Source organism: Hippocampus bargibanti, linkage group LG01, assembly GCF_051943395.1.
Source record: "Hippocampus bargibanti isolate YZ-2025 linkage group LG01, ASM5194339v1, whole genome shotgun sequence".
In the NCBI taxonomy this organism is placed as follows: domain Eukaryota; kingdom Metazoa; phylum Chordata; class Actinopteri; order Syngnathiformes; family Syngnathidae; genus Hippocampus; species Hippocampus bargibanti.
In genome coordinates, this window is record NC_142734.1 from 30,085,196 (window position 1) to 30,102,753 (window position 17,558).

The 17,558-nt window shown below is 40.8% G+C and overlaps 1 long non-coding RNA gene across 1 annotated transcript in view; it reads left to right on the forward strand.

The window, feature by feature from the left end:
- The window catches only part of LOC148903845 (uncharacterized), a 20,607-nt gene extending 6,267 nt beyond the window's left edge, over positions 1–14,340 (forward strand). Inside the window, exons 3-4 of the long non-coding RNA XR_016116591.1 lie at positions 4,399–4,454; positions 12,662–14,340. This is a non-coding gene — a long non-coding RNA (uncharacterized LOC148903845). The remainder of the gene's footprint in view (positions 1–4,398; positions 4,455–12,661) is intronic.
- Positions 14,341–17,558: the final 3,218 nt, after the last annotated feature.

The following is a 17,558-nucleotide window of genomic DNA, read 5'->3' on the forward strand; positions in this document are numbered from 1 at the left end:
TCATAGTAGTAGTAGTTGTACTATCAGTAGTAGTAGCAGTAGTTGTACTAGTAGTAGTCATTGTCATTGTAATATGAGTAAAATGATACGCACAATATTACTGCACGATGATAAGAATGATCATTCCATCTTTAAAACATCAATGCCTCTCTGTTAAAGACTGAAGTAGCCTCTCTTCATCCTGCGAATCAACAGGGCCGAGTTCAAATAGAACCTCAGATAGATTTCACCCAGGCGGCCTGTTAAAATGCCATCCAAGAGCATACTTAGTCAGAGTAATCTGTGATGATCACACAATTAGAAGTGAGACTCAAGTGAGCGCCAGCCTGCAGATTAAGGCCAGTATGTGGAGGAGTTTTAGCACCGTATGAGTTCGAAACGCACATGCACACGCATGTGTGCGCACACACAGACACACACCATTTGGCAGGCTCCACAAGAGTCTCATGTGGGCAGCATCAAGTGGCGACGTCGGTTATCGACGTGTTATCATTAACAACTGCCGACAGATCCAGTTGAACGGGCCAAGCCCACAAGCAACCATTTGACACCCGCTCGGCATGGCAGTGGGTGTCGACCGAAGAGGCCGGTCTTCCCCTCAGCGTCCCTTTTAAATTAAACAGCACCTGGTCCACCCACCACCTCCCTCCAGAAAATCCAACATTCATGTTCTCACCTCCGGTAAAGATCTGAACAGGGATTTAGTCTTACATCGATTAAGACCACCTCACAATGCTACCTTCCAAACGGTGCGAGCGTGACATATTCTTCTGATGCAAGATGTGTCAAAAAGCGAAGCAATGTGATTGTGAAATATGAAATGGAGATGTGAGAAGACCGCAAATAGGCCTCTTGTAGGATTAAAAAACTCGCAAAGACGTGGTAGTTGAACATGCAGTAGTCAGATTTTGACATGCTCCAGTTCCAACAGAAAAACAGACGTGATATTTTTTTTTTCCGCAGGGGGGTGACATAAGTGACCCCCCCCCCCCTATATGACAACGCAGAGTGCTGACAAAAAGCAACAGCATCATCTCGCGTTCTCCCCTAGAGACAATTTTCTAACTTCTTCCCATTGCCAGGAACCAAGTTGTATGGAAGCAGTAGCATTATGAGCTTAGACCTAAATAGCTTCAAGCCTAAAGGGACCAGTCTTGGTGCTTACACAAGGCCGAGGTATGCACACGCTCAATCCAAAAAGGGATTTTTGCAAATCACAACAAATGACTCCAACTTAACCTCTCACGGCAGCACGCGTACGCCGCCCAGTAGAGTGCGTCGCCGCTGAGCGATGGCTAGCGATGTGGTCACCAATAGCTCTTTAAAAGTGTGTCTTTGACGCCGCCAAAGGAACTTCCGGTGAAAAGAGAGAATGGCCTCATATATTATAGCGAGACAAACAACACTTGTAAATTCAAACGGCTCAATTGTGCTCAAAGTTGAACTCAATCAAAGTCAACAAAGGCTCCGCTGTCTAGCTTGAGTTAGCATTTGGTGTGGGGTGCATTCCATGTATTTATTTTCTACACAATGTGCTTGGGAAACAGTCGGGGACTGATTGTTCTCATTTCATCTATCCTGTGGAGGCTGGCTTCGGGTTGAGGTGGTTGTTTTAGAGCACCTCGTTGTTGGGATTTATACGGAAATAAGACCAGTGAGGAAAAACATGGCTGACCAGGTAGGCTTTTCATCATGTGCACTTGAAAATCAAGGGCTTTTTTTTCAGTGCACTCGCTAAAATAAAATAGTGAATTCATCAACCTTTTCCAGCTACTCCCCTCAGGCAGGCGCTACCGATCCATGCGCACCAATCCAGCAGACATTTAAACAGCTTCTTCCCCCAAGCCATTAACTCTTTGAACAGTAGCCCAAATGGAACTGTATAGTGCTTCTTTGCAATTTTTTAATGATGATACTAGTGCAGCGTGTTCGACCGGAAACAAATTCCCTGTGTGTTCTACATACTTGGCAATAAAGATGATTCTGATTCTGATTCATCAAGAAAATGTTCTTCTGTCGTGTTCTTGTTTTCTGTGGGGTGACAGATAAGCCGGAATGTATTATTTGTTTTGTAGCGCAACATTTTTTGTCAAAATGAACCCCTTCAGGGACAGTGGTTACTACAATGTACAGAATATCATGTGATCAGGTTACGGGGTGCATGAAAGGGTTAAATCAGACCTCTACGTCTGTGTAAGCTCTCAGTCGTACAGGAGTGGTCCATCGATGAAAAGGTTTCTTCAGCCGTTATCTGTACTTTTTTGAAGGCGTCGGACGTTTCGCATCTTGGATAAGAAGCGAAATGTCCGACACCTTCAAAAAAGTACAGATGACGGCTGAAGAAACCTTTTCATCGTTAAATCAGACCTGTTCAGAGTCTGGCCCGCGGGCCAAATGCGCCCCGTGATCAATTTTCATCCAGCCCGCAGCCTCCGTCGTAATATTAATAACATCTAGCCTGCATGTAGGATGTACAATAGATTAGACAGTCGCGCTGTGACCTGTGTGTGATCAGTGCTGCCATCTAGAGGCCCAATTAGGAACAGCAAATTACTATAATAATAATAATAATCCATTTAATTTATAAGTGCCTTTAGAAACTCTCAAGGTCACTTTACAGTCACAGGATCAGTTTTTCTGTGGGTGAGCAATGGCGGCCACACATGCCAGCTTTCACTCAACCTGGAATAACTCAAATAGATAGAAAGCTAGCTAGCTAATAGACAGATAATAGCTAGCTAGCCATCTAAATAATTGACTGAAGGAGCCCCCCCAATTTTCTAAAATGGCGATTTTCTATTTTTTTTTCTCCCAATTTTCTAAAATGGCGACAATCAACAAAGGATTAATTACCGTATTTTCCGGTGTATAAGGCACACAAAAAGCCTTGATTTTCTTCCAAAGAATGAGCTTGCACCTTATAAGCACGTGCGCCTTATATGTGAAGTCATATTGAGCCACAACAGGTCTCGCAATGACTCTCAGCAGCCACAGATTCCATTTCTCCCTGTCGAAAAAGTCGTGCTTAACCTCAGACTGTGGCGGCTTATAATGTGGTGTGCCTTATATTTTTAGATTTGGAAAACTTTTGTATACAGTATTTGTATATTGTATTTGGAAAACCTTATTCATTCATGCGCCTTATAGATGGAAAAATATTGATAATACACCATACAAATGGGTATGGGGATCCCAATCCAATTTTGATAGGCATGATTCAAAGGAACCAAAACATGCTTATGATAGCTGAACATTATATAAGAAAGCAAATGGCTCACTGAAATGTATGACAATTAATTTCTGCAAAAAGTATGGACATCCCAAGTGTTAAATGAAAAAAAAAAATAATCAGACGATTTCTTCATACACACCTGACAATCATTCGCATCACAGTGGTTGGGAATCACTCTTTCAGAGTGGGGATGCTACAAAACATTTTCTCCTCCTTTTCAGCTGTTGGCACGCACACACACACACACACACACACACACACACACACACACACACACACACACACACACACACACACACACACACACACACACACACACACACACACACACACACACACACACACACACACACACACACACACACACACAATGGTAAAACAACCAAAAGAAAGCCATGTGTCATAATGTGGTGTGTCCAATCGCACTATGATTTTAAGTAGCATTAGCTCAGATTAGGGAAGGCTCGTCCAAGGAGCGACACTCACTCAATAAAACAAGATGGATTCCAATGCAGGTTTACAAACTGTTTTCAAGTCGGGGTGATTTTGCTGGTCATTGAGGTTTGATTTAAAGAAATGTAATTTCCATCTACAAGAAAAAATCAATCAAGTGTGGTTTGAACAATGTATTATATTTTTATTGGTGACTCAGAAATATTGCAAAATATTTCTTATTGTTATTATTGCAATCATAATTGTTTCTCCAATAATTGATTTTAACAGTTTCAAAGACAGATAACAGTATAATCATTTTTAACACTCCACTCTATTTGCGATTGAATCAATGGCGCCTCTGCTGGTTACGGAGAAGTACTGCATCTATTTAGCCTCTGGACTTTGCATGTTTCCCTTCTTGGTTGCATGGGTTTTTACCAGGTACTCTTAATTGAAGATGTTTTGTTGTCTATGCGAGTGACACATGAATAGGATTGGTCACTCATTTACATGGGTCTGGAACTGAAGTCCAACTCCGGCCGAGACAACAGGTCAAATAATAAATGGATACATCAAAATCAGAATCAGAGTCATCTTTATTGCCAAGTATGTAGAACACACAAGGAATTTGGAATTTCATAGGTGGGTTTCAATATTTGGTTTACTCTACTTGTGCAATCACTAGACAATTTAATATGCCTTTTTAATGTTTTTTTTTAATTTCTTTCCAGGTCTCAAAGAAAGCGGTGAAACACAGAACATTCATTTGCAGCAGATAAATGATGTGGTAAGATCAAAAGGAAAAGGTTTATTTATGTATGTATGTATGTATGTATGTATGTATGTATGTATGTATGTATTGTATCTATTTATTTATGTATTTTTCTATTTTAATGTATTTATTTATTGGGTTCATTTGTTCTTTTATTTATATATTTATTTAGTGTGCACTTTGTATTGAACACAGCTTGAGGTCAAGACAGAAGAAATTACACGAAGGAAGTAGCAGAGACAGGCTAGTGATAAATGTGCATGTATGTACATCCAAAATTCACGGGGAGGGGAATGATTCTCCTGCTGTGTGAGCTTATCCAGAGGATCTGTTCTGCTTCAAGAGAATGAGGGATCGAGGTCCGATATGAATAGTCTGCACACACACACGCACTCACGTACACACACACACACACACACACACACACACACACACACACACACACACACACACACACACACACACACACACGCACGCACGCACGCACACACACACACACAGATTCCCCCCCCCCCCTACACACACTTACACACAGGCCAGGACTTTGTCAGCATGACCTACCGCGGAGCGTCCCGTCACCCCAGTTCACTAAATGGGAGCTCCAATAACAAACTCCACTGGCTCTTGTGATTGGTCGTGACAAATGCTCTCTGCAAGACTAGCTATGGGTATTGTCGGACTAAAAAAAAAAAAAAGTTGTGGGGCTTGTCGGCTTGTCAGTGTGTGTGTGTGTGTGTGTGTGTGTGTGTGTGTGTGTGTGTGTTCTTTTGCAGGTTTGCCTCTGCATGAATGCGGATACGCATATGTTTGTGTGCGCTAAACTGGATGTCAACAATGAATGCATCCAAAGCCTTTGTAATAAACATAACAATCTTGCATTTATGGGAATTTTACAGGACATCAGGAGAAAAAAAAAAAACCACTGTACTATTTTCCAGCACTATGGTGGCCCAGAAAAGAGAGAGTTTGGATTCAATGTAACCCACAAACACATTTCATTCCAAATAGAGGTCAAATAATATATTGCAATTATGATGTTATTATTATATTATTTTACAAAACAATACAAATCCCACGGTACTGTCACTGTCCCATGAAGGATGCGCGATGGAGCACTTTTTGAGGACCACCGTGTTCGGCAACATATTTATTTCTGTCTGTCCACGTCAAAATGTAAAACTGTCAAGCGTACGTGGGTTACATGTAAAGCAAAGTCACTACAAGGAAAAGAATGAGAATCAGAACGCCTTTAATAGTCCCACAATGGGGAAATATGTATGTATGTATGTATGTATGTATGTATGCGTACGTACGTATGTATGTATGTATGTACTGTGTGTGTGTGTGTGCGTGTGTGTGTGTGTGTGTGTGTGTGTGTGTGTGTACGTATGTATGTATGTAACTTTAACCGGACGAAGATATAAAAAAGAAAAGAAAAAGAAAAAAAGTCTCTTTTTTTAATTCACCAACCCTGCCAAAAAAAGTAGCATCAATTGCACCTGACATCATAGAGACGTTATTAATGCCAGGCTCGCCTGGCAAGACATGAACCACACAATGAGCACCAGGTACGATCGTCGACGTGTGCTGGATGACGGGAAGCGGGGATTTGTGCGGCGCAGGCGGGGGAAGCCTTCGGGCTTCTATGGTGGGGGCCCTCAAGTGTTGGTGACAGTGGTGGAAAAGGGAAGGAACCACATGCCTCCTCGCTTCACTGAAGCGGAGCGGGATTTACAGTACGCAGGCGTACCTCCACTTTGAAAGGCTTCTCGGTTCTATTTCATTATAACTCCATGTTAGTCTCGTGTCGAGGAAGGGAAAAAAGACACCAAAGCTGGGGGGGCTTTGCCTTGAAGAGCCTCCCCACTGGATAATTACTGGAGTGATTAATTACACTGGCAAAAAAAAAAAAAAAAAATGAATTATATAATCCAAACAGCATTTGAAATGAGTAGCTTTGCATTTTTGAAACATGTTGGAAGACCTCGTCAATGCTAATGGAAAACATGTGACTGTGTTTCACAAAAGGAAATTAATAGACCACATTAAGACAAAACAACAACAAAAAAAATCGGTACCGCTGAGCATTTTGCAAACCGCCGTTGTATGAAGAACAAGAATTTTTTTTCAGCCTAACTAAAAACTTTATTTTTTCGAAACTAAAGTTCATAAGCATGAAGCCATTTTATTCCAAAACTATTCCTGTTCCTGTGTTTGTGCTGCAGATGTTCCCCCGCTTATGCAAATACAGTAAAGTCTCGTTATATCGATATCGGATATATCGATAGTCCCGGTTATATCGATACTATTTCTATGCACGCACGGAGAAAATTACATGCAAACAGGGTCGGATATATCGATAGTCCCGGTTATATCGATATTTTTTCGGACTCCCTTGAATATCGATATAACGAGACTTTACTGTATAACATGACACAATACAATATTGTCTTAGCTATCGATGAAAAGGTTTCTTCAGCCGTCATCTGTACTTCTTTGAAGGTGTCGGACGTTTCGCTTCTTATCCAAGAAACTTAGTCAGCAAACTTGTTTCTTGGATAAGAAGCGAAACGTCCGACACCTTCAAAGAAGTACAGATGACTGCTGAAGAAATCTTTTCATCGATGGACCACTCCTGTACAACCGAGAGCTTACACAGACGTATTGTCTTAGCTATCACATGTTGCACAAAAAGTAAATCAATAAACAAATGCAGCGGGATCTGCCTCAGATTGAAACACAAACAACTACGTGGAGTTCTTTTAACTGGATCGTCAAGGGTAAAATGATTTAAGCATCATTAAGACTTAAACATAAAAACAATGAAATGACATTTCTCAAGATGTATTTAAATTGTCACTTTAGACAAAAAAAATCACCTTGATTATATTGTGGGTCTTTTTTACCCGTATGTAAAAATCCACACAAAACAGTCAAATAATAGGTGACATCAGCAACAACTATTTCTAAGATGTTTTTAACATACTTGAAAAGAAAGACAACATATTTTCTATCACATTTGGATATTTTAGAGATGAAAAGAAAGGAAAAGGAAAGGGTATCCAGTGCTTTTGTTTATACAAAAATGGAAATGGGTCAAATTGATCCCTTAACATAATATGAGGGTTAAAGGCCAGTTCCTGAAAATATTTTCTGACATTAAACCGGTCCGTGGGGCAAAAAAAAGGTTAGGGACCACTGGTAGAAATGACTTTCAAGCGGTGATGTATACTCCCTTGTACAGTGAGACCTCAACTTACAAACACCTTATCTTTCACATTTTTCATCTTACAAACTTCAAATTTCTGAAAATTAAACCTTATAATAAGCACTATTTTCATAATACACACCCACCACGGCTGGCGGAGTGATCTTCGGCGGAAGCACACGACCGAACAGCACCAGAGGTTAAGTTACCAACAGTCCTTATGGAAGGTGACTCTCCTTCCATAAGCCATCAACGACCATCAAACATTTTTTACAGCACATTTAATTACAGTCCTCATGTAATGTGCCTCTCTTTCCAAACAGCAATTCCCTTTGACCTCCAACGCCATTCCATCAAGCCATCAATGACCATCACAAATGTAAATAAAGTGACTTTATGATACAATGCAATGTATTTCTTTCATTACAATACAATAGCACATTTATTATACATAGAATAAGGTATGTTGTGTGTAGTTTTAAGGCTTATTTAGTTGAAAAGTATATTTTATGGAAACCCGGGAACGGATTATTCCTATTTTAATGGTTTCCTATGGCAAATTTTCTTTTGAGATACACAATTTTCGCCTTACACACTCTGGGAACCAATTACGTTCGTAAGTTGAGGTCTCACTGTACTTGTCCTCATCAGTCCCATCCCATTAGCTCTCCCTCCCCCACCTTCTTCTCACCGTGGCCCGTGTGCCGTGATGCGCTGCGGTAGGTCAGGTGAGGAGAGACGCTTCGCAACCGGGACAGAAAGAGAAGCACACACAAGAGGTGAAAGGGGAGACTTTTATGATCACCATTGTGTCCCGCTCACGACCTCCGCGTCGCCCGCTGCTCAAATGTCCGCCCTTTTCAACACACCTGACCTCTCCCCTTACCCCCACCTCCACCCAGCCCGCCCCCACACACTTCTCCCTTAAATCTATTTTGCAAATCCACCTTCACCCCGTCCGACAACTCCTCCGCATTTGCTCCTCTCCTGTTCCTATCCCCCCCTTGAACCCCTCCTCCCCACCAGCGCCACTAAATGGGTTCACATAGGGAAGAGAGGGTGAGAAAGGCAGACGAGAAGGAGGGAGAGTGGCTTGGCCTCTAAGGGAAAGTGCACCTGGATGGGCAGGCTTCCTGGACATGCTGTGAGGGGCTATTGTCCCGCGTGTCAGCAGCCCTTCTCTTTTAATGGGACCCGTATATCATCGTTTGTGATTATGGCAGATGATTGGAACCATAGGAAGCAGGGGGGATTCGGGGGGCGTATCTAGCGCAAGGCGACATTCACTTATGGACGTGTGTAGTGAATGAACGAGCGAAAGGAGACATGTGGATGAAGGGTCACTTTTTGGGGACAGAGGTCTAAAGACGCGGGACCCCCCCCACCCCTCAAATCCCCCACAGACTGAAATCCTAGCACTTAACCCCGGCTATGGGATTGTGTGCTACCCTGGGGGGATTATTTCCTCTTCCCTTTTTTATGTGGCTCTCTATTCATCTATTGCATTCTTAGGTTGACATTTTATTTCTTCCCCTTCCCCCCACCTCGGTTCATGATTTAAGAGGTAAAAAAGAGAGGGGAGTTAGACTCGCCCATTCCCAAAAAGCAGCTGTCAATATGACCTGCAAAGTCATTGGAGACCATTGCAACGAAACACGATTTTTGACCGACTGAACAAGACCAAAAGCGAATGCCTCGCAATTACGCACGTAGAGTTGCAAAAGTGTGGCAGATGCCATCTTTTATTTATCCAAAAATGAAACCAAGTACCGGTGTTTGTCACTGTGAACCAGTTGAATTGCAAAATAAGGAGTGTTTGGACAAAGGAGAGCGGGTCATTCGCTTCAGGAGACAAAGGGTATCTAATTGACGAGGTGTTGGAAGAGCCTGTCTGGATATCTTTCAAAAGAGCAAAGGGTCATTTCCCCCACTAAATTAGTGTGTGTGTGTGTTTGTGTTTGAATGATGAACACGGAGCCCAATTTTGTGACAGTTTCTTCCTTGGCGGAAGTCATCACTCTTTTTGTATTTACTTGTGTGTAAAAAACAACGACAGCCTATAAAGGGTTTATGTCCACATTCATAGCGACGTTCTCTTTGGAGCTGGTGTGTGATTGTTTGTGTAGATATCGGCGTTAGAGGGGCATTTACAAATAGCAATTATTCACTCCAAAGGGCAAAATGTAGTTTTTAATGTTTGTACATGTTTATTGTTTAACAAGGAATACATGTATGGTGAAAATGCTAATTTTTCAATGCTAACTGTGGCAAATGTTTGAAGTTGCAGGTTAGTAATTATCACTTTTAAAGACTCACAGGGCATTTACATATAACTATTTTTAACACCAACAAGCAAAATGTATTTTTTTAATGTTTATTGTTTAACAAGGCCAACAAATCTGATGAAAAATGCTAATTTGCAATGCTAACTGTGGCTAATGTTTAAAGATTCACATACATTTACATACAGCCATTTTCTTTAACCTCAAAGAGCAAAATGTATTTCTTTTAATGTATATTGTTTAACAAGACAGACATGTGTGGTGAAAATGCAAAATTTCCAATGCCAATTGCGGCTAATGTTTCAAGCTGTCGGTTAAAAATGATCATTTTTAAGAATACAGTCATCACTCAAATGAAAACTGATTGTACTTATGGCTTACTGTCTGTGATTACTTAACTAGATATCAATACCAATATTTATATTAAAAGTAATAAATGTTTTCATTGATGCTAATATGAACCAAATGGCAGTGATCTCCCGCCATAGGGTGGAAATATTTAAAATAATACCGCACAATCATTATTTTTCTTCATTCCTGGTTATTTTGCTTTGAAAATTAGAAAACCATTATGAATTCAATTCATTATCAACTATAAAAATAATAAATCTTAAAAGTACTGTAACTTAAATGGACGTCACTACACAGACAAAGGTTTCAAACGCAAGTCAACAAGAAATATTCCTCACCATTTCACCATTATCTATAAATTATAAGGTCGTTTCGATTTCCGTCACTCTTACACTTCCTCATAAACAAACAATAATCCAGTTGAAACAAACAAACCAAAACCAAGTCACCATTCTGACAAAGAAAAGCTGCGGTAAGAAATATTTGCTGAATGCCTCAAATCGTTGCAATTGGGCAATTTATCAAGTGCACGTCAGATTCCTTCTCAGTTGGACGCAGGAAGCTCTGCAGAAGGAAACTCATAATCCCTCCACTGGGTCCGAATCATGTCATTCGAAAAACACAGAGTTAATGTCCACTCGCTGCGCCAGAAGAGAGGCAGTTAACGTGTCAGTAATTGGACAAGCAGTATATTTTAGGGAGGCAGGGTGGTTTGAAGGGGGAAGCCCTTTATAAAAATATCCACCCACAGATTCCGAGCACGGGTGTTGGGGGGGGGGGGGTCGCCCATAATTTCAATTTAACAGCCTGGAAAGTAAACAAACAAACATATGAAAAGAAGGTATGAATGGAGGTGAGAAATTAGGTCCAAATAGCAGCTGCGTTCTTCTGGCAGACCTCAGGTGGGATTGGTGGGAGTCAAAAGTGGGGGATGTAGAGATGACATCACAGCTTGGAATGGCGACTTCCCTCATAAAAAAAAAGAAAAAAAGAAGAAACAAAACAACCTCTCCTGACCCCCCCCCCCCCCCCCCCCAAAAAAAAGCCTCTCGGTTTCTAAGAGCCAGACTATGAACGGGGGTGTGGGGTAAGGCATCATTAGTGAGGTTTTATTAGCGCGCTGGGGGGAAATCACTGCTGCATGGGTGCAGACGCACAGGAAAACAGAGTTGAAGCGGCCTATGCGGTGCCACTATTTGATTGCTCCCAGGCCTTCGCTGTAGTGTGAGAGAAAGGATCCTGTGTTTGATTTGACAGTCATTAACATCCAGAGTGGACCAAGAGCTTCGCGTGTGTGCGTCTTCAGCGTGCTTAAGGCTTAAAACACATGCCTACTGTGTGTTTGCAAACATGTGATGGCACGTGCGAAAAAATGTTTCCTAAATAGCCGTCCTCGCCGGTCCCATCCTGATGAAAACCAGAGATTCTGTTGCGGCCGCGGCATCACAACCCCCCGACCCTCCTCCAGTTCTGCAAGTTGGCCGTGTAATGCATCAAGGCTTCCGGGCTGACTTCCTCGGCTTTTCAAGACCAGTTCAGTTGTCTTTTGCCTCTTTGTCAAGACAAACACATTAAAAAAAAGGTGACACAGAAAATAACCGTGGCTAATGTTTCAAGCTTGAGGTGAGGAATCATAATTTTTAAGGATTCACAGGGCATTTACAAATAGCTATTTTTCACACCAAAGAGCATTTTTTTTTTTGTTTTAGTGTATATTGCATACCAAGGCAGTCGCTTCTGGTGAAAATGCTAATTATCAGTGCTAACTGTGACTAATACTGTATTTCAAGTTGCAGGTTAGGAATTATATTTTTTAAGTATTCACATGGCATTTACATTACAGCCATTTTTTAACCACAAACAGCAAAATGTATTTTTATTATGTTTATTGTTTAAAAAGGCAGACGCGTCTGGTGAAAACACACATTTTTCAATGCTGACTCTGGTCTAATGTTTCAAGTTGCAGGTTAGGAATGATCATTTTTAAGGATTCACAGGATTAAAAATGGGCATTTTTCACGCCAAAGAGCAAAATGTATTTTATTTTATGTATATTGTATAACCAGGCAGTCGCTTCTGGTGAAGAATGCTAATTTTCAATGCTAACCGTGGCAAATGTTTCAAGCTGCAGGTTTGGAATTATCATTTTTAACGATTCAGTCATGACTCAAATGAAAACAGACAACTGATTGTACTTATAGTGTACTGTCTGTCATTACTTAATATCATTACCTAATTTTTATATAAAAAACTGGGATGGCGGCCATTTTTACTCAGAACCTTGCGAGTAACTTGACGCGTTGTTTTACAGCATATAAAATGAAATCAACCACATCTTCAGAGGGAGACAAATCGACTTTGATTTTTTTTTCCCCCCACAGAAGCGGTTCACAAGAACCCGATTGGTTGTCACTGGTCGACGGTGGCAGATTGACTCTGTTTGTTAGCCTCGTCAATCGCAGCCTGCAGGAAAGGCTCGAGCCACCGTATCCGTTCCATCATGCCGCCGTTCGGAAATGAGCCATCCATCGTGGCCGACTGCTGTCAGGCCTCGTGACCTCTCAGGGCTCAGAGCACCACTGTGGTCTCATGAAAAACGCCAGTCATAAAAACAGCTGAGGGGCTGAGACTTCAGCTAGTATAAAACGTAAGATCAGAAAATGCAAGCAGGATGTCTCGAGTCACAAAAATTAGGTACAGTACATCTTATTTTTCCACTAGGCTAAAGGTCAATCCGTCAAGCACTTGACTATGCCATCATATTTCCCTTGGCAGTCAGATTCTCTGTACACAGTAGAGTGGCGCTTTGGATTTGTGAAATCAATTCATCGAATCTTCAACCTGCTTACATCAATGAAGAGACTGGGATGTGTCTGTGCTCGAACCAGCAGGCTCGAGAGCAGGTAATTCTACCGCAAGGCTGTCAAACTCACTTTTTAACGTGGCCTCTATTGTAGTTATGTTTTCCCATTAGGGGCCGTTATGAATTTGGGGAATCCATTCGCATGTTTCATGCCCTCCACATATTAAATACCGAACACAGTACAAAATAATGAATAACTAGTTTTCAAATTTGAAGTAAAAAAACAATGACTGTGATTGTGGTTTACATGGGACAAGTTTGACTTGCTTTTGCGGGCCGAATAAAATGATGTGGTGGGCCAGATTTGGCCCCCCATGCCTTGAGTTTGACACCTGTGCTCTAGGATGGGGTGGTTAAGGAGATTTTGTCCCCATTCTTGCTATCAGCGTTAATGCCACCACAAGAGATGCTATTTGCTAGTTTGTCTATGGCGCTTTGCATTAAAAATGGACGTCACAAAAAAAAAAACACTTTGGTTAAACACAACATGCAATTCTCTTTCTTTTTTTCAATGTTTAGTTTGAAATTTTTATTCAACTAGGAGCATCTGTTTGTTGTTGAGTTCACTGACACCAAACACTATTATTACCTCTTTGCCCACGCACTCCCTGGAAAAGAAAACAAATGTTTAAAAAATCATCAAGACGAGCTCCTATGTTGACAAATTTGTTCGCCGGGTCACTCGTATCTTCATAATCCGCATGATATGCTTGATGAGTGAAGCCTAACTGACGCCACTTAACACCAGTTAGTGAAAGGGTCTCAAAGCTTTTAAATGTTCTTGCAATATCAATTTGGGGGTGGAGGTAGGTGATGGGGATAATTATTAGCGCCGAGGTGCTCTAACGGCAGAAATTCGGCCGTGCAAAGTAAATACTGACCTTTATGACTTCCTGCACTTGTGAAAAGAAGACGTTTGATTGTTGCTAATGTCTAGCAAATTAGGGGCACCCAGTTAAAACAGCATGCCGATTAAAGTGAACCCTAAAGTTTTGATTCTTAAAATTAGAATACATAATGAGAGACTCAATATAGATCAAAACCACTCAGGAATATTCTCAGCACAATTAGTGATGCTATGCACTACTTTCAAACTTCTATGTAATATCCTCTCTCTATCTTTTTTTTCTTCCAGGTAGCAAGTGGACAAATGGTTACTAGCACTCACCAAATACGCCCAAATGCCTGACACTCCATTAAAAAGCTTGACGTTAACCCACAGCCTACATCTGTCTGCTTTTTAATATTTAAGGCATCACTTTCATCCTGTAAATATTTCCACAAACATTGAACGCAGAGATACGTATTTACATTCTGGCTAGCCGCGCTAGCTATCGACACAAGGTCGTCGATCAAAATGAAAGCGCTCTCATAAACAAGACTAATTAGGAAGCACTTTATTTTTATGTTGCCCGACGATCATTAACTTGGTGTAAACCAACATATTAACCTCTGATGAGGTCGGCCATGTTGTGTCGTCACTTGGCCACATTTATCATGAGGAGTGGACACAACGCTAGGGCACGGTCATCTTTCATGAAGCTAAAAGGTGTTGCTCATTAATCATGGTTTAAAAAACATTACATGATAAAAAAAGAACTGGCCGAGGGGGTAAATGATGTTGAGAATGCCATGCAATAAAATAATGTTTTAAACAACTTTTGGATGCCATTTTCCCCATTGTGGGACGAATAAAGGTATTCTGATTCTGATTTAAAAACAACAAAAGCACAATTCAGGAAATAGCAAAGCTCTCTGCTACAACCTTGCCTCAGAATGGCAAAAAAAAAAAAAAACATTCCATTGCTAAACTTCTTTTAGAACTCTGACAACCATTTTGAATATAGAAACATTTCGTTTCTTGACGGCAGTTTGAATTTGAGTACGCTTTCCGTGGAATGACAACATCTAAATTACAACAAGTGCGGGTCCGTCGGCCTCTCAGAAGGAAAACGCCGTATTTCAAGTCGAAGGATCAGGGTCATGTAAAATGTGATTTAAAATAAACACACGAGGGACTTTTTAAGAGTTGGGGCAATTAATAAATCAGTCAATGCAACTTCTCTTGGGAGAACGCTCGTCAAACCGACACCAAATTTCCTTTCACCATAAAATGTGAAGCATAGCTGTACAAACTTGACATCTATTTAAAAATAAACAGTTAAAAATAATGGGATAACACTCTAGAGGGTCGTCACTGTGGATGTTGTGCCATCTCCCAGTTAAGAAGTGTCCCAATGCGTTCGTGATGATGTAAAATGGCTGCCCATGCTACTTCCATCCTGCAACAATCAAATGTGTCCAGTTGACAGGCTGTCTGATTTTTGCCAAATTCAATTTGATCTAAAAAGTGATTTGCGTTAGGATGACTGAAGTGGTCGGATGAGTCATCTAAATGGTAGAAATGTGGAATCCTACTTGAGAGTTGTGAGATTCTGCCGCCAAATCAAGCCTCAATCTCGAAATGATGTCAATGTCTTGTTTATGAGAAGAAATGGGAGCATCCATTCGAAAGCGTTTACCCTGACTCGGCGATGATGGGCGTAAACAACGTAATACTGGATGAAACGGCGTTTCATCCAACAAATCTCCTTCATGGTATTTATGTACACCATTATCAAGTTCAAATCTTCCTTTCTTTAAACAATGAAATCCCTCTCCGAAATGTTGATGGATTAGGCGAAATCCAGAACATGGTTTGGTGATTACAGTAATGACTTGAAATAGCACATAATGACGGCTATGGTCGAGCAATGAGCAGGATGCGGGGGGTTTAAAATGGAGGGTTGAAGTTACTTTGGAGATCACAAAATAATGTTTTGTTTTTGTTAGTTTGCGTTTTTGAAGGACATCATCATGATTCTTGGCAGGCAGCGAAAAAAAATAATCGGAAAATTAACCTGTAGCCCAAACACGGCTCAGAATTTGATGGGCTTTCAAGAGTGGCACATGCACACGCGGCAGGCTATGTGTGAGCTCACTCGCTTGCAGGCAGAACTTTGCGTGAGGATCTATAATTGGCAGCAGGAGGAAGAATCCGTCGGCTCACATCTGCACCTCATTGCAGGCGATAATAAATCGGATTTCTCTCTCGGCTGGTGTGCCTCCACACCGTTTCTCCTGTCTCGGACAGTATTCCTCGCACACGAGGATTGGTTGAATAGACGCAGAGACGCTGGATTCGGCCGATCTCACTTTTGAGGGTCGGCCACACAAGTCGAATTGTGAAACTTGCTTCCAAGCGAAAGCTGCGAGCGCCGCAGAGAGAAATGAAGTCGAGAGACCGCTGATTAACAGTGTGCGCGGAGGTGTATGGAGACAATAAGGTGTGAACAGGCCACAGCTGGTGGGAAGTTCTGCAAAAAGAAAAAAAATGCCCATGTCGAGCCCAATTTCTGCTGACTGCAGTGAGAGTGTCTAGCAAATCATGGCTGAGCTGATCATGAAGGGCATTTCTTTTTATATCAATCTCCTTTTCGGACAAAACAGGAAAATTGAATTTAATGGAAAAGGACAGCTTTTGTGAAGATGCTTGATCTCGAAAGTAAGACACGAAGAGTGAAATGAAAAAAGAAAAACAAAGAAACAATACTTCACAGTGGAAGGTGTACAGAGTGGTTTTATTATTATTATTATTATTATTATTATTATTATTAGTGTAGATTTCACTGAAAATTTTGGGCACAAAGCATTGTCTGATCACCTTGGTTATATGTTTGGATAAATTTCCATGTTTTGCAATTTTTTGAATGGAATGTCTCCAATGTTAAAAGAAAAATAGACAAGCAGTGTCTCCCAATATAAAAAAAACACACACAAAAAAACAATGTTAGCGTTATCAATGTAATCTAATCTAATGCCATTAATTTGGAAGGTTTTAAATTGGCTGGGAATTCAAAATGTAAAATGTGGTTTTATTTATTTATTCATGTATTTATTTTTAAATGACACGTCTATCCGAACAACATTTTTCTCAATAAAGTAATTCTGCGGTGACTGTGGTGTTCGAGCGTTTAAGGGTGAATTCAATTTGATGTCATGAAATTACATTAAAAAATAATAATAATGTGAGTCCAATGTGTCTGCAACGTTTGTAGCGTGCGGTCCTGGACCCAAAACCAATAAACAAAAGAATTCCTTAAATGTTGGCCCAAACCCTTAACCTTCTTTATTCTTGCAGTTCTTAAACCTAACAAATTTGGGGACAATACAACTGAATTGTGATTAAAATTGATAACAATCATTTCTTGACGACCACAAAGTGCTGAACTTGCAGCTAAATATCTCACAACAAACTATGAAACAATAAATGAATACCAAAAGCTGAAGAAAGCTCTAAAACAGTCAAACTACAAATCCCGTCTCATGCTGAGTCAAAAGCCCAAAAAAATATAAATTAGTTTCAAGTCGACTTT